Source organism: Hemitrygon akajei, chromosome 20 (assembly GCF_048418815.1).
Source record: "Hemitrygon akajei chromosome 20, sHemAka1.3, whole genome shotgun sequence".
Classification (NCBI taxonomy): Eukaryota; Metazoa; Chordata; class Chondrichthyes; order Myliobatiformes; family Dasyatidae; genus Hemitrygon; species Hemitrygon akajei.
In genome coordinates, this window is record NC_133143.1 from 1,119,082 (window position 1) to 1,137,322 (window position 18,241).

Here is an 18,241-nt window from a genome sequence, read left to right on the forward strand (position 1 = left end):
TGGTCTGACCCTGGGGACTGTGGGTGAGGAATGTTTCCCGGTGAATGTTCTGACCTTGGGGAGCGTGGGTGAAGATTGTTTCACAGTAAATGTTCTGACCCTGGGGAGTGTGGGTGAGGAGTGTTTCACAGTGAATGTTCTGACCCTGGGGACTGCGGGTGAGGAGAGTTTCACGGGGAATATTCTGACCCTGGGGAGTGTGGGTGAGGAGTTTTTCACAGTGAATGGTCTGACCCTGGGGACTGCGGGTGAGGAGAGTTTCACGGGGAATATTCTGACCCTGGGGATTGTCGGTGAGGAGTGTTTCACAGTGAATGGTCTGACCCTGGGCAGTGTGGGTGAGGAGTGTTTCACAGTGAATGGTCTGACCCTGGGGACTGTGGGTGAGGAATGTTTCCCGGTGAATGTTCTGACCCTGGGTAGTTTGGGTGAAGATTGTTTCACAGTAAATGCTCAGACCCTGGGTAGTCTATGTGAGGAGAGTTTCACAGTGAATATCCTGAACCTGGGGAGTGTGGGTGAGGAGTGTTTCACAATCAATGTTCTGACCCTGGAGAGGGTGGGTGGGGAGTCTTTCACTGTGAATGTTCTGACCCTGGGGATTGTGGGTGAGGAATGTTTCACGGTGAATGGATTGACCCTGTGGAGTGTGGGTGAAGATTGTTTCACAGTAAATGGTCTGACCCTGGGGTGTGTGGGTGAGGAGAGTTTCACGGGGAATGTTCTGACCCTGGGGAGTGTGGGTGAAGATTGTTTCACAGTAAATGCTCTGACCCTGGGGAGTTTATGAGAGGAGTGTTTCACAGTGTTTGTTCTCACCCTGGGGACTGTGGGTTAGGAGTGTTTCACGGTGAATGTTCTGACCCTGGGGAGTGTGGGTGGGGAGTGTTTCACAGTGAATGTTCTGACCCTGGGGAGTGTGGGTGAGGAGAGTTTCACAGCAAATTTTCTGACCCTGGGGAGTGTGGGTGAGGAGAGTTTCACGGTGAATGTTCTGACCCTGGGGTGTGTGGGTGAAGATTGTTTCACAGTAAATGTTCTGACCCTGGGGAGTGTGGGTGAGGAGTGTTTCACAGTGAATGTTCTGACCCTGGGGACTGCGGGTGAGGAGAGTTTCACGGGGAATATTCTGACCCTGGGGAGTGTGGGTGAGGAGTTTTTCACAGTGAATGGTCTGACCCTGGGGACTGCGGGTGAGGAGTGTTTCACGGGGAATATTCTGACCCTGGGGATTGTCGGTGAGGAGTGTTTCACAGTGAATGGTCTGACCCTGGGCAGTGTGGGTGAGGAGTGTTTCACAGTGAATGGTCTGACCCTGGGGACTGTGGGTGAGGAATGTTTCCCGGTGAATGTTCTGACCTTGGGGAGCGTGGGTGAAGATTGTTTCACAGTATATGCTCAGACCCTGGGGAGTCTATGTGAGAAGAGTTTCACAGTGAATATCCTGACCCTGGGGAGTGTGGGTGAGGAGTGTTTCACAGTGAATATTCTGACCCTGGGGAGGGTGGGTGGGGAGTGTTTCACGGTGAATGGTCTGAACCTGGGGAGTGTGGGTGAAGATTGTTTCACAGTAAATGCTCTGACCCTGGGGAGTCTATGTGAGGAGAGTTTCACAGTGAATATCCTGACCCTGGGGAGTGTGGGTGAAGAGTGCTTCACGGTGAATATCCTGACCCTGGAGAGGGTGGGTGGGGAGTGTTTCACAGTGAACGTCTGACCCTGGGGAGTGTGGGTGAGGTGTGTTTCACAGTGAATGTTCCGACCCTAGGGAGTGTGGGTGAAGATTGTTTCACAGTGAATGTTCTGGCCCTGGGTAGTGTGGGTGAGGAGTGTCTCACGGTGAATGTTCTGACACTGGAGAGTGTGGGTGAGGAGTGTTTCGCAGTGAATGTTCTGACCCTGGGGAGTGTGGGTGAAGATTGTTTCACAGTGAATGTTCGGACCCAGGGGAATGTGGGTGAACAGTGTTTCACAGTGAATGTTCTGACCCTGGGGAGTGTGGGTGTGGAGTGTTTCACAGTGAATGTTCTGACCCTGGGGAGTGTGGGTGAAGATTGTTTCACATTAAATGGTCTGACCCTGGGGTGTGTGGGTGAGGAGAGTTTCACAATGAATGTTCTGACCCTGGGGAGTGTGGGTGAGGAATGTTTCCCGGTGAATGTTCTGACCCTGGGTAGTGTGGGTGAAGATTGTTTCACAGTAAATGCTCAGACCCTGGGTAGTCTATGTGAGGAGAGTTTCACAGTGAATATCCTGAACCTGGGGAGTGTGTGTGAGGAGAGTTTCACAGTGAATGTTCTGACTCTGCGGAGGGTGGGTGGGGAGTGTTTCACATTAAATGGTCTGACCCTGGGGTGTGTGGGTGAGGAAAGTTTCACAGTGAATGTTCTGACCCTGGGGAGGGTGGGTGGGATGTGTTTCACCGTGAATGTTCTGACCCTGGGGAGGGTTGGTGGGGAGTGTTTCATGGTGAATGTTCTGACCCTCGGGAGTGTGGGTGAAGATTGTTTCACAGTAAATGTTCTGACCCTGGGGAGTGTGGGTGAGGAGTGTTTCAGAGTGAATGTTCTGACCCTGGGGACTGCGGGTGAGTAGAGTTTCACGGGGAATATTCTGACCCTGGGGAGTGTGGGTGAGGAGTGTTTCACAGTGAATGGTCTGACCCTGGGGACTGCGGGTGAGGAGAGTTTCAGGGGGAATATTCTGACCCTGGGGATTTTCGGTGAGTAGTGTTTCACAGTGAATGGTCTGACCCTGGGGACTGTGGGTGAGGAATGTTTCCCGGTGAATGTTCTGACCTTGGGGAGCGTGGGTGAAGATTGTTTCACAGTATATGCTCAGACCCTGGGGAGTCTATGTGAGAAGAGTTTCACAGTGAATATCCTGACCCTGGGGAGTGTGGGTGAGGAGTGTTTCACAGTGAATATTCTGACCCTGGGGCGGGTGGGTGGGGAGTGTTTCGCAGTGAATGTTCTGACCCTGGGGAGTGTGGGTGAAGATTGTTTCACAGTGAATGTTCGGACCCAGGGGAATGTGGGTGAACAGTGTTTCACAGTGAATGTTCTGACCCTGGGGAGTGTGGGTGTGGAGTGTTTCACAGTGAATGTTCTGACCCTGGGGAGTGTGGGTGAAGATTGTTTCACATTAAATGGTCTGACCCTGGGGTGTGTGGGTGAGGAGAGTTTCACAATGAATGTTCTGACCCTGGGGAGTGTGGGTGAGGAATGTTTCCCGGTGAATGTTCTGACCCTGGGTAGTGTGGGTGAAGATTGTTTCACAGTAAATGCTCAGACCCTGGGGAGTCTATGTGAGGAGAGTTTCACAGTGAATATCCTGAACCTGGGGAGTGTGTGTGAGGAGAGTTTCACAGTGAATGTTCTGACTCTGCGGAGGGTGGGTGGGGAGTGTTTCACATTAAATGGTCTGACCCTGGGGTGTGTGGGTGAGGAAAGTTTCACAGTGAATGTTCTGACCCTGGGGAGGGTGGGTGGGATGTGTTTCACCGTGAATGTTCTGACCCTGGGGAGGGTTGGTGGGGAGTGTTTCATGGTGAATGTTCTGACCCTCGGGAGTGTGGGTGAAGATTGTTTCACAGTAAATGTTCTGACCCTGGGGAGTGTGGGTGAGGAGTGTTTCAGAGTGAATGTTCTGACCCTGGGGACTGCGGGTGAGGAGAGTTTCAGGGGGAATATTCTGACCCTGGGGATTTTCGGTGAGTAGTGTTTCACAGTGAATGGTCTGACCCTGGGGACTGTGGGTGAGGAATGTTTCCCGGTGAATGTTCTGACCTTGGGGAGCGTGGGTGAAGATTGTTTCACAGTGAATGGTCTGACCCTGGGGACTGTGGGTGAGGAATGTTTCCCGGTGAATGTTCTGACCTTGGGGAGCGTGGGTGAAGATTGTTTCACAGTATATGCTCAGACCCTGGGGAGTCTATGTGAGAAGAGTTTCACAGTGAATATCCTGACCCTGGGGAGTGTGGGTGAGGAGTGTTTCACAGTGAATATTCTGACCCTGGGGAGGGTGGGTGGGGAGTGTTTCACGGTGAATGGTCTGAACCTGGGGAGTGTGGGTGAAGATTGTTTCACAGTAAATGCTCTGACCCTGGGGAGTATATGTGAGGAGAGTTTCACAGTGAATATCCTGACCCTGGGGAGTGTGGGTGAAGAGTGCTTCACGGTGAATATCCTGACCCTGGAGAGGGTGGGTGGGGAGTGTTTCACAGTGAACGTCTGACCCTGGGGAGTGTGGGTGAGGTGTGTTTCACAGTGAATGTTCCGACCCTAGGGAGTGTGGGTGAAGATTGTTTCACAGTGAATGTTCTGGCCCTGGGTAGTGTGGGTGAGGAGTGTCTCACGGTGAATGTTCTGACACTGGAGAGTGTGGGTGAGGAGTGTTTCGCAGTGAATGTTCTGACCCTGGGGAGTGTGGGTGAAGATTGTTTCACAGTGAATGTTCGGACCCAGGGGAATGTGGGTGAACAGTGTTTCACAGTGAATGTTCTGACCCTGGGGAGTGTGGGTGTGGAGTGTTTCACAGTGAATGTTCTGACCCTGGGGAGTGTGGGTGAAGATTGTTTCACATTAAATGGTCTGACCCTGGGGTGTGTGGGTGAGGAGAGTTTCACAATGAATGTTCTGACCCTGGGGAGTGTGGGTGAGGAATGTTTCCCGGTGAATGTTCTGACCCTGGGTAGTGTGGGTGAAGATTGTTTCACAGTAAATGCTCAGACCCTGGGGAGTCTATGTGAGGAGAGTTTCACAGTGAATATCCTGAACCTGGGGAGTGTGTGTGAGGAGAATTTCACAGTGAATGTTCTGACTCTGCGGAGGGTGGGTGGGGAGTGTTTCACATTAAATGGTCTGACCCTGGGGTGTGTGGGTGAGGAAAGTTTCACAGTGAATGTTCTGACCCTGGGGAGGGTGGGTGGGATGTGTTTCACCGTGAATGTTCTGACCCTGGGGAGGGTTGGTGGGGAGTGTTTCATGGTGAATGTTCTGACCCTCGGGAGTGTGGGTGAAGATTGTTTCACAGTAAATGTTCTGACCCTGGGGAGTGTGGGTGAGGAGTGTTTCAGAGTGAATGTTCTGACCCTGGGGACTGCGGGTGAGTAGAGTTTCACGGGGAATATTCTGACCCTGGGGAGTGTGGGTGAGTAGTGTTTCACAGTGAATGGTCTGACCCTGGGGACTGTGGGTGAGGAATGTTTCCCGGTGAATGTTCTGACCTTGGGGAGCGTGGGTGAAGATTGTTTCACAGTATATGCTCAGACCCTGGGGAGTCTATGTGAGAAGAGTTTCACAGTGAATATCCTGAACCTGGGGAGTGTGGGTGAGGAGTGTTTCACAATGAATGTTCTGACCCTGGAGAGGGTGGGTGGGGAGTGTTTCACTGTGAATGTTCTGACCCTGGGGAGTGTGGGTGAGGAGTGTTTCACGGTGAATGGTCTGACCCTGGGGAGTGTGGGTGAAGATTGTTTCACAGTAAATTGTCTGACCCTGGGGTGTGTGTGTGAGGAGAGTTTCACAGTGAATGTTCTGACCCTGCGGAGGGTGGGTGGGGAGAGTTTCACATTAAATGTTCTGACCCTGGGGTGTGTGGGTGAGGAGAGTTTCACAGTGATTGTTCTGACCCTGGGGAGGGTGGGTGCGGAGTGTTTCACAATGAATGTCTGACCCTGTGTAGTGTGGGTGAAGATTGTTTCACAGTAAATGGTCTGACCCTGGGGATTGTGGGTGAGATTGTTTCACAGTAAATGGTCTGACCCTGGGGTGTGTGGGTGAGGAGAGTTTCACGGGAACTGTTCTGAGCCTGGGTAGTGTGGGTGAGGAGTGTTTCACGGTCAATGTTCTGACACTGGAGAGTGTGGGTGAAGATTGTTTCACAGTGAATGTTCTGACCCTGGGGAGTGCGGGTGAGGAGAATTTCACGGTGAATGTTCTGACCCTAGGGAGTGTGGGTGAAGATTGTTTCACAGTGAATGTTCTGACCCTGGGGTGTGTGGGTGAGGAAAGTTTCACAGTTAATGTTCTGATCCTGGGGAGTGTGGGTGTGGAGTGTTTCATGGTGAATGTTCTGACCCTGGGGAGTGTGGGTGAAGATTATTTCACAGTAAATGTTCTGACCCTGGGGAGTGTGGGTGAGGAGTGTTTCACAGTGAATGTTCTGACCCTGGGGACTGCGGGTGAGTAGAGTTTCAAGGGGAATATTCTGACCCTGGGGAGTGTGGGTAAGGAGTGTTTCACAGTGAATGTTCTGACCCTGGGGAGTGTGGGTGAGGAGTGTTTCACAGTGAATATTCTGATCCTGGGGAGGGTTGGTGGGGAGTGTTTCATGGTGAATGTTCTGACCCTGGGGAGTGTGGGTGAAGATTGTTTCACAGTAAATGTTCTGACTCTGGGGAGTGTGGGTGAGGAATGTTTCACAGTGAATGTTCTGACCCTGGGGACTGCGGGTGAGTAGAGTTTCACGGGGAATATTCTGACCCTGGGGAGTGTGGGTGAGGAGTGTTTCACAGTGAATGGTCTGACCCTGGGGACTGCGGGTGAGGAGAGTTTCAGGGGGAATATTCTGACCCTGGGGATTTTCGGTGAGGAGTGTTTCACAGTGAATGGTCTGACCCTGGGGACTGTGGGTGAGGAATGTTTCCCGGTGAATGTTCTGACCTTGGGGAGCGTGGGTGAAGATTGTTTCACAGTATATGCTCAGACCCTGGGGAGTCTATGTGAGAAGAGTTTCACAGTGAATATCCTGACCCTTGGGAGTGTGGGTGAGGAGTGTTTCACAATGAATGTTCTGACCCTGGAGAGGGTGGGTGGGGAGTCTTTCACTGTGAATGTTCTGACCCTGGGGATTGTGGGTGAGGAATGTTTCACGGTGAATGGATTGACCCTGGGGAGTGTGGGTGAAGATTGTTTCACAGTAAATGGTCTGACCCTGGGGTGTGTGGGTGAGGAGAGTTTCACGGGGAATGTTCTGACCCTGGGGAGTGTGGGTGAAGATTGTTTCACAGTAAATGCTCTGACCCTGGGGAGTTTATGAGAGGAGTGTTTCACAGTGTTTGTTCTCACCCTGGGGACTGTGGGTTAGGAGTGTTTCACGGTGAATGTTCTGACCATGGGGTGTGTGGGTGGGGAGTGTTTCACAGTGAATGTTCTGACCCTGGGGCGTGTGGGTGAGGAGAGTTTCACAGCAAATTTTCTGACCCTGGGGAGTGTGGGTGAGGAGAGTTTCACGGTGAATGTTCTGACCCTGGGGTGTGTGGGTGAAGATTGTTTCACAGTAAATGTTCTGACCCTGGGGAGTGTGGGTGAGGAGTGTTTCACAGTGAATGTTCTGACCCTGGGGACTGCGGGTGAGGAGAGTTTCACGGGGAATATTCTGACCCTGGGGAGTGTGGGTGAGGAGTTTTTCACAGTGAATGGTCTGACACTGGGGACTGCGGGTGAGGAGAGTTTCACGGGGAATATTCTGACCCTGGGGATTGTCGGTGAGGAGTGTTTCACAGTGAATGGTCTGACCCTGGGCAGTGTGGGTGAGGAGTGTTTCACAGTGAATGGTCTGACCCTGGGGACTGTGGGTGAGGAATGTTTCCCGGTGAATGTTCTGACCTTGGGGAGCGTGGGTGAAGATTGTTTCACAGTATATGCTCAGACCCTGGGGAGTCTATGTGAGAAGAGTTTCACAGTGAATATCCTGACCCTGGGGAGTGTGGGTGAGGAGTGTTTCACAGTGAATATTCTGACCCTGGGGAGGGTGGGTGGGGAGTGTTTCACGGTGAATGGTCTGAACCTGGGGAGTGTGGGTGAAGATTGTTTCACAGTAAATGCTCTGACCCTGGGGAGTATATGTGAGGAGAGTTTCACAGTGAATATCCTGACCCTGGGGAGTGTGGGTGAAGAGTGCTTCACGGTGAATATCCTGACCCTGGAGAGGGTGGGTGGGGAGTGTTTCACAGTGAACGTCTGACCCTGGGGAGTGTGGGTGAGGTGTGTTTCACAGTGAATGTTCCGACCCTAGGGAGTGTGGGTGAAGATTGTTTCACAGTGAATGTTCTGGCCCTGGGTAGTGTGGGTGAGGAGTGTCTCACGGTGAATGTTCTGACACTGGAGAGTGTGGGTGAGGAGTGTTTCGCAGTGAATGTTCTGACCCTGGGGAGTGTGGGTGAAGATTGTTTCACAGTGAATGTTCGGACCCAGGGGAATGTGGGTGAACAGTGTTTCACAGTGAATGTTCTGACCCTGGGGAGTGTGGGTGTGGAGTGTTTCACAGTGAATGTTCTGACCCTGGGGAGTGTGGGTGAAGATTGTTTCACATTAAATGGTCTGACCCTGGGGTGTGTGGGTGAGGAGAGTTTCACAATGAATGTTCTGACCCTGGGGAGTGTGGGTGAGGAATGTTTCCCGGTGAATGTTCTGACCCTGGGTAGTGTGGGTGAAGATTGTTTCACAGTAAATGCTCAGACCCTGGGGAGTCTATGTGAGGAGAGTTTCACAGTGAATATCCTGAACCTGGGGAGTGTGTGTGAGGAGAGTTTCACAGTGAATGTTCTGACTCTGCGGAGGGTGGGTGGGGAGTGTTTCACATTAAATGGTCTGACCCTGGGGTGTGTGGGTGAGGAAAGTTTCACAGTGAATGTTCTGACCCTGGGGAGGGTGGGTGGGATGTGTTTCACCGTGAATGTTCTGACCCTGGGGAGGGTTGGTGGGGAGTGTTTCATGGTGAATGTTCTGACCCTCGGGAGTGTGGGTGAAGATTGTTTCACAGTAAATGTTCTGACCCTGGGGAGTGTGGGTGAGGAGTGTTTCAGAGTGAATGTTCTGACCCTGGGGACTGCGGGTGAGTAGAGTTTCACGGGGAATATTCTGACCCTGGGGAGTGTGGGTGAGTAGTGTTTCACAGTGAATGGTCTGACCCTGGGGACTGTGGGTGAGGAATGTTTCCCGGTGAATGTTCTGACCTTGGGGAGCGTGGGTGAAGATTGTTTCACAGTATATGCTCAGACCCTGGGGAGTCTATGTGAGAAGAGTTTCACAGTGAATAACCTGACCCTGGGGAGTGTGGGTGAGGAGTGTTTCACAGTGAATGTTCTGACCCTGGGGAGTGTGGGTGAGGAATGTTTCCCGGTGAATGTTCTGACCCTGGGTAGTGTGGGTGAAGATTGTTTCACAGTAAATGCTCAGACCCTGGGGAGTCTATGTGAGGAGAGTTTCACAGTGAATATCCTGAACCTGGGGAGTCTGTGTGAGGAGAGTTTCACAGTGAATGTTCTGACTCTGCGGAGGGTGGGTGGGGTGTGTTTCACATTAAATGGTCTGACCCTGGGGTGTGTGGGTGAGGAAAGTTTCACAGTGAATGTTCTGACCCTGGGGAGGGTGGGTGGGATGTGTTTCACCGTGAATGTTCTGACCCTGGGGAGGGTTGGTGGGGAGTGTTTCATGGTGAATGTTCTGACCCTCGGGAGTGTGGGTGAAGATTGTTTCACAGTAAATGTTCTGACCCTGGGGAGTGTGGGTGAGGAGTGTTTCAGAGTGAATGTTCTGACCCTGGGGACTGCGGGTGAGTAGAGTTTCACGGGGAATATTCTGACCCTGGGGAGTGTGGGTGAGTAGTGTTTCACAGTGAATGGTCTGACCCTGGGGACTGTGGGTGAGGAATGTTTCCCGGTGAATGTTCTGACCTTGGGGAGCGTGGGTGAAGATTGTTTCACAGTATATGCTCAGACCCTGGGGAGTCTATGTGAGAAGAGTTTCACAGTGAATATCCTGACCCTGGGGAGTGTGGGTGAAGAGTGTTTCACAGTGAATATTCTGACCCTGGGGAGGGTGGGTGGGGAGTTTTTCACGGTGAATGGTCTGACCCTGGGGAGTGTGGGTGAGTAGTCTTTCACATTAAATGGTCTGACCCTGGGGTGTGTGGGTGAGGAAAGTTTCACAGTGAATGTTCTGACCCTGGGGAGGGTGGGTGGGATGTGTTTCACCGTGAATGTTCTGACCCTGGGGAGGGTTGGTGGGGAGTGTTTCATGGTGAATGTTCTGACCCTCGGGAGTGTGGGTGAAGATTGTTTCACAGTAAATGTTCTGACCCTGGGGAGTGTGGGTGAGGAGTGTTTCAGAGTGAATGTTCTGACCCTGGGGACTGCGGGTGAGTAGAGTTTCACGGAGAATATTCTGACCCTGGGGAGTGTGGGTGAGTAGTGTTTCACAGTGAATGGTCTGACCCTGGGGAGTGTGGGTGAGGAGTGTTTCAGAGTGAATGTTCTGACCCTGGGGACTGCGGGTGAGTAGAGTTTCACGGGGAATATTCTGACCCTGGGGAGTGTGGGTGAGGAGTGTTTCACAGTGAATGGTCTGACCCTGGGGACTGCGGGTGAGGAGAGTTTCAGGGGGAATATTCTGACCCTGGGGATTTTCGGTGAGTAGTGTTTCACAGTGAATTGTCTGACCCTGGGGACTGTGGGTGAGGAATGTTTCCCGGTGAATGTTCTGACCTTGGGGAGCGTGGGTGAAGATTGTTTCACAGTATATGCTCAGACCCTGGGGAGTCTATGTGAGAAGAGTTTCACAGTGAATATCCTGACCCTGGGGAGTGTGGGTGAGGAGTGTTTCACAGTGAATATTCTGACCCTGGGGAGGGTGGGTGGGGAGTTTTTCACGGTGAATGGTCTGAACCTGGGGAGTGTGGGTGAAGATTGTTTCACAGTAAATGCTCTGACCCTGGGGAGTCTATGTGAGGAGAGTTTCACAGTGAATATCCTGACCCTGGGGAGTGTGGGTGAAGAGTGCTTCACGGTGAAAATCCTGACCCTGGAGAGGGTGGGTGGGGAGTGTTTCACAGTGAACGTCTGACCCTGGGGAGTGTGGGTGAGGTGTGTTTCACAGTGAATGTTCCGACCCTGGGAGTGTGGGTGAAGATTGTTTCACAGTGAATGTTCTGGCCCTGGGTAGTGTGGGTGAGGAGTGTCTCACGGTGAATGTTCTGACACTGGAGAGTGTGGGTGAGGAGTGTTTCGCAGTGAATGTTCTGACCCTGGGGAGTGTGGGTGAAGATTGTTTCAGAGTGAATGTTCTGACCCTGGGGACTGCGGGTGAGTAGAGTTTCACGGAGAATATTCTGATCCTGGGGAGTGTGGGTGAGTAGTGTTTCACAGTGAATGGTCTGACCCTGGGGAGTGTGGGTGAGGAGTGTTTCAGAGTGAATGTTCTGACCCTGGGGACTGCGGGTGAGTAGAGTTTCACGGGGAATATTCTGACCCTGGGGAGTGTGGGTGAGTAGTGTTTCACAGTGAATGGTCTGACCCTGGGGACTGTGGGTGAGGAATGTTTCCCGGTGAATGTTCTGACCTTGGGGAGCGTGGGTGAAGATTGTTTCACAGTATATGCTCAGACCTTGGGGAGTCTATGTGAGAAGAGTTTCACAGTGAATATCCTGACCCTGGGGAGTGTGGGTGAGGAGTGTTTCACAGTGAATATTCTGACCCTGGGGAGGGTGGGTGGGGAGTTTTTCACGGTGAATGGTCTGACCCTGGGGAGTGTGGGTGAGTAGTGTTTCACATTAAATGGTCTGACCCTGGGGTGTGTGGGTGAGGAAAGTTTCACAGTGAATGTTCTGACCCTGGGGAGGGTGGGTGGGATGTGTTTCACCGTGAATGTTCTGACCCTGGGGAGGGTTGGTGGGGAGTGTTTCATGGTGAATGTTCTGACCCTCGGGAGTGTGGGTGAAGATTGTTTCACAGTAAATGTTCTGACCCTGGGGAGTGTGGGTGAGGAGTGTTTCAGAGTGAATGTTCTGACCCTGGGGACTGCGGGTGAGTAGAGTTTCACGGGGAATATTCTGACCCTGGGGAGTGTGGGTGAGTAGTGTTTCACAGTGAATGGTCTGACCCTGGGGACTGTGGGTGAGGAATGTTTCCCGGTGAATGTTCTGACCTTGGGGAGCGTGGGTGAAGATTGTTTCACAGTATATGCTCAGACCCTGGGGAGTCTATGTGAGAAGAGTTTCACAGTGAATATCCTGACCCTGGGGAGTGTGGGTGAGGAGTGTTTCACAGTGAATATTCTGACCCTGGGGAGGGTGGGTGGGGAGTTTTTCACGGTGAATGGTCTGAACCTGGGGAGTGTGGGTGAAGATTGTTTCACAGTAAATGCTCTGACCCTGGGGAGTCTATGTGAGGAGAGTTTCACAGTGAATATCCTGACCCTGGGGAGTGTGGGTGAAGAGTGCTTCACGGTGAAAATCCTGACCCTGGAGAGGGTGGGTGGGGAGTGTTTCACAGTGAACGTCTGACCCTGGGGAGTGTGGGTGAGGTGTGTTTCACAGTGAATGTTCCGACCCTAGGGAGTGTGGGTGAAGATTGTTTCACAGTGAATGTTCTGGCCCTGGGTAGTGTGGGTGAGGAGTGTCTCACGGTGAATGTTCTGGCCCTGGGTAGTGTGGGTGAGGAATGTTTCCCGGTGAATGTTCTGACCCTGGGTAGTGTGGGTGAAGATTGTTTCACAGTAAATGCTCAGACCCTGGGGAGTCTATGTGAGGAGAGTTTCACAGTGAATATCCTGAACCTGGGGAGTGTGTGTGAGGAGAGTTTCACAGTGAATGTTCTGACTCTGCGGAGGGTGGGTGGGGAGTGTTTCACATTAAATGGTCTGACCCTGGGGTGTGTGGGTGAGGAAAGTTTCACAGTGAATGTTCTGACCCTGGGGAGGGTGGGTGGGATGTGTTTCACCGTGAATGTTCTGACCCTGGGGAGGGTTGGTGGGGAGTGTTTCATGGTGAATGTTCTGACCCTCGGGAGTGTGGGTGAAGATTGTTTCACAGTAAATGTTCTGACCCTGGGGAGTGTGGGTGAGGAGTGTTTCAGAGTGAATGTTCTGACCCTGGGGACTGCGGGTGAGTAGAGTTTCACGGGGAATATTCTGACCCTGGGGAGTGTGGGTGAGTAGTGTTTCACAGTGAATGGTCTGACCCTGGGGACTGTGGGTGAGGAATGTTTCCCGGTGAATGTTCTGACCTTGGGGAGCGTGGGTGAAGATTGTTTCACAGTATATGCTCAGACCCTGGGGAGTCTATGTGAGAAGAGTTTCACAGTGAATAACCTGACCCTGGGGAGTGTGGGTGAGGAGTGTTTCACAGTGAATGTTCTGACCCTGGGGAGTGTGGGTGAGGAATGTTTCCCGGTGAATGTTCTGACCCTGGGTAGTGTGGGTGAAGATTGTTTCACAGTAAATGCTCAGACCCTGGGGAGTCTATGTGAGGAGAGTTTCACAGTGAATATCCTGAACCTGGGGAGTCTGTGTGAGGAGAGTTTCACAGTGAATGTTCTGACTCTGCGGAGGGTGGGTGGGGTGTGTTTCACATTAAATGGTCTGACCCTGGGGTGTGTGGGTGAGGAAAGTTTCACAGTGAATGTTCTGACCCTGGGGAGGGTGGGTGGGATGTGTTTCACCGTGAATGTTCTGACCCTGGGGAGGGTTGGTGGGGAGTGTTTCATGGTGAATGTTCTGACCCTCGGGAGTGTGGGTGAAGATTGTTTCACAGTAAATGTTCTGACCCTGGGGAGTGTGGGTGAGGAGTGTTTCAGAGTGAATGTTCTGACCCTGGGGACTGCGGGTGAGTAGAGTTTCACGGGGAATATTCTGACCCTGGGGAGTGTGGGTGAGTAGTGTTTCACAGTGAATGGTCTGACCCTGGGGACTGTGGGTGAGGAATGTTTCCCGGTGAATGTTCTGACCTTGGGGAGCGTGGGTGAAGATTGTTTCACAGTATATGCTCAGACCCTGGGGAGTCTATGTGAGAAGAGTTTCACAGTGAATATCCTGACCCTGGGGAGTGTGGGTGAAGAGTGTTTCACAGTGAATATTCTGACCCTGGGGAGGGTGGGTGGGGAGTTTTTCACGGTGAATGGTCTGACCCTGGGGAGTGTGGGTGAGTAGTCTTTCACATTAAATGGTCTGACCCTGGGGTGTGTGGGTGAGGAAAGTTTCACAGTGAATGTTCTGACCCTGGGGAGGGTGGGTGGGATGTGTTTCACCGTGAATGTTCTGACCCTGGGGAGGGTTGGTGGGGAGTGTTTCATGGTGAATGTTCTGACCCTCGGGAGTGTGGGTGAAGATTGTTTCACAGTAAATGTTCTGACCCTGGGGAGTGTGGGTGAGGAGTGTTTCAGAGTGAATGTTCTGACCCTGGGGACTGCGGGTGAGTAGAGTTTCACGGAGAATATTCTGACCCTGGGGAGTGTGGGTGAGTAGTGTTTCACAGTGAATGGTCTGACCCTGGGGAGTGTGGGTGAGGAGTGTTTCAGAGTGAATGTTCTGACCCTGGGGACTGCGGGTGAGTAGAGTTTCACGGGGAATATTCTGACCCTGGGGAGTGTGGGTGAGGAGTGTTTCACAGTGAATGGTCTGACCCTGGGGACTGCGGGTGAGGAGAGTTTCAGGGGGAATATTCTGACCCTGGGGATTTTCGGTGAGTAGTGTTTCACAGTGAATTGTCTGACCCTGGGGACTGTGGGTGAGGAATGTTTCCCGGTGAATGTTCTGACCTTGGGGAGCGTGGGTGAAGATTGTTTCACAGTATATGCTCAGACCCTGGGGAGTCTATGTGAGAAGAGTTTCACAGTGAATATCCTGACCCTGGGGAGTGTGGGTGAGGAGTGTTTCACAGTGAATATTCTGACCCTGGGGAGGGTGGGTGGGGAGTTTTTCACGGTGAATGGTCTGAACCTGGGGAGTGTGGGTGAAGATTGTTTCACAGTAAATGCTCTGACCCTGGGGAGTCTATGTGAGGAGAGTTTCACAGTGAATATCCTGACCCTGGGGAGTGTGGGTGAAGAGTGCTTCACGGTGAAAATCCTGACCCTGGAGAGGGTGGGTGGGGAGTGTTTCACAGTGAACGTCTGACCCTGGGGAGTGTGGGTGAGGTGTGTTTCACAGTGAATGTTCCGACCCTGGGAGTGTGGGTGAAGATTGTTTCACAGTGAATGTTCTGGCCCTGGGTAGTGTGGGTGAGGAGTGTCTCACGGTGAATGTTCTGACACTGGAGAGTGTGGGTGAGGAGTGTTTCGCAGTGAATGTTCTGACCCTGGGGAGTGTGGGTGAAGATTGTTTCAGAGTGAATGTTCTGACCCTGGGGACTGCGGGTGAGTAGAGTTTCACGGAGAATATTCTGATCCTGGGGAGTGTGGGTGAGTAGTGTTTCACAGTGAATGGTCTGACCCTGGGGAGTGTGGGTGAGGAGTGTTTCAGAGTGAATGTTCTGACCCTGGGGACTGCGGGTGAGTAGAGTTTCACGGGGAATATTCTGACCCTGGGGAGTGTGGGTGAGTAGTGTTTCACAGTGAATGGTCTGACCCTGGGGACTGTGGGTGAGGAATGTTTCCCGGTGAATGTTCTGACCTTGGGGAGCGTGGGTGAAGATTGTTTCACAGTATATGCTCAGACCTTGGGGAGTCTATGTGAGAAGAGTTTCACAGTGAATATCCTGACCCTGGGGAGTGTGGGTGAGGAGTGTTTCACAGTGAATATTCTGACCCTGGGGAGGGTGGGTGGGGAGTTTTTCACGGTGAATGGTCTGACCCTGGGGAGTGTGGGTGAGTAGTGTTTCACATTAAATGGTCTGACCCTGGGGTGTGTGGGTGAGGAAAGTTTCACAGTGAATGTTCTGACCCTGGGGAGGGTGGGTGGGATGTGTTTCACCGTGAATGTTCTGACCCTGGGGAGGGTTGGTGGGGAGTGTTTCATGGTGAATGTTCTGACCCTCGGGAGTGTGGGTGAAGATTGTTTCACAGTAAATGTTCTGACCCTGGGGAGTGTGGGTGAGGAGTGTTTCAGAGTGAATGTTCTGACCCTGGGGACTGCGGGTGAGTAGAGTTTCACGGGGAATATTCTGACCCTGGGGAGTGTGGGTGAGTAGTGTTTCACAGTGAATGGTCTGACCCTGGGGACTGTGGGTGAGGAATGTTTCCCGGTGAATGTTCTGACCTTGGGGAGCGTGGGTGAAGATTGTTTCACAGTATATGCTCAGACCCTGGGGAGTCTATGTGAGAAGAGTTTCACAGTGAATATCCTGACCCTGGGGAGTGTGGGTGAGGAGTGTTTCACAGTGAATATTCTGACCCTGGGGAGGGTGGGTGGGGAGTTTTTCACGGTGAATGGTCTGAACCTGGGGAGTGTGGGTGAAGATTGTTTCACAGTAAATGCTCTGACCCTGGGGAGTCTATGTGAGGAGAGTTTCACAGTGAATATCCTGACCCTGGGGAGTGTGGGTGAAGAGTGCTTCACGGTGAAAATCCTGACCCTGGAGAGGGTGGGTGGGGAGTGTTTCACAGTGAACGTCTGACCCTGGGGAGTGTGGGTGAGGTGTGTTTCACAGTGAATGTTCCGACCCTAGGGAGTGTGGGTGAAGATTGTTTCACAGTGAATGTTCTGGCCCTGGGTAGTGTGGGTGAGGAGTGTCTCACGGTGAATGTTCTGGCCCTGGGTAGTGTGGGTGAGGAGAGTTTCACAATGAATGTTCTGACCCTGGGGAGTGTGGGTGAGGAATGTTTCCCGGTGAATGTTCTGACCCTGGGTAGTGTGGGTGAAGATTGTTTCACAGTAAATGCTCAGACCCTGGGGAGTCTATGTGAGGAGAGTTTCACAGTGAATATCCTGAACCTGGGGAGTGTGTGTGAGGAGAGTTTCACAGTGAATGTTCTGACTCTGCGGAGGGTGGGTGGGGAGTGTTTCACATTAAATGGTCTGACCCTGGGGTGTGTGGGTGAGGAAAGTTTCACAGTGAATGTTCTGACCCTGGGGAGGGTGGGTGGGATGTGTTTCACCGTGAATGTTCTGACCCTGGGGAGGGTTGGTGGGGAGTGTTTCATGGTGAATGTTCTGACCCTCGGGAGTGTGGGTGAAGATTGTTTCACAGTAAATGTTCTGACCCTGGGGAGTGTGGGTGAGGAGTGTTTCAGAGTGAATGTTCTGACCCTGGGGACTGCGGGTGAGTAGAGTTTCACGGGGAATATTCTGACCCTGGGGAGTGTGGGTGAGGAGTGTTTCACAGTGAATGGTCTGACCCTGGGGACTGCGGGTGAGGAGAGTTTCAGGGGGAATATTCTGACCCTGGGGATTTTCGGTGAGTAGTGTTTCACAGTGAATTGTCTGACCCTGGGGACTGTGGGTGAGGAATGTTTCCCGGTGAATGTTCTGACCTTGGGGAGCGTGGGTGAAGATTGTTTCACAGTATATGCTCAGACCCTGGGGAGTCTATGTGAGAAGAGTTTCACAGTGAATATCCTGACCCTGGGGAGTGTGGGTGAGGAGTGTTTCACAGTGAATATTCTGACCCTGGGGAGGGTGGGTGGGGAGTTTTTCACGGTGAATGGTCTGAACCTGGGGAGTGTGGGTGAAGATTGTTTCACAGTAAATGCTCTGACCCTGGGGAGTCTATGTGAGGAGAGTTTCACAGTGAATATCCTGACCCTGGGGAGTGTGGGTGAAGAGTGCTTCACGGTGAAAATCCTGACCCTGGAGAGGGTGGGTGGGGAGTGTTTCACAGTGAACGTCTGACCCTGGGGAGTGTGGGTGAGGTGTGTTTCACAGTGAATGTTCCGACCCTGGGAGTGTGGGTGAAGATTGTTTCACAGTGAATGTTCTGGCCCTGGGTAGTGTGGGTGAGGAGTGTCTCACGGTGAATGTTCTGACACTGGAGAGTGTGGGGTGAGGAGTGTTTCGCAGTGAATGTTCTGACCCTGGGGAGTGTGGGTGAAGATTGTTTCACAGTGAATGTTCGGACCCAGGGGAATGTGGGTGAACAGTGTTTCACAGTGAATGTTCTGACCCTGGGGAGTGTGGGTGTGGAGTGTTTCACAGTGAATGTTCTGACCCTGGGGAGGTTGGGTGAAGATTGTTTCACATTAAATGGTCTGACCCTGGGGTGTGTGGGTGAGGAGAGTTTCACAATGAATGTTCTACCCTGGGGAGTGTGGGTGAGGAATGTTTCCCGGTGAATGTTCTGACCCTGGGTAGTGTGGGTGAAGATTGTTTCACAGTAAATGCTCAGACCCTGGGGAGTCTATGTGAGGAGAGTTTCACAGTGAATATCCTGAACCTGGGGAGTGTGTGTGAGGAGAGTTTCACAGTGAATGTTCTGACTCTGCGGAGGGTGGGTGGGGAGTGTTTCACATTAAATGGTCTGACCCTGGGGACTGTGGGTGAGGAATGTTTCCCGGTGAATGTTCTGACCTTGGGGAGCGTGGGTGAAG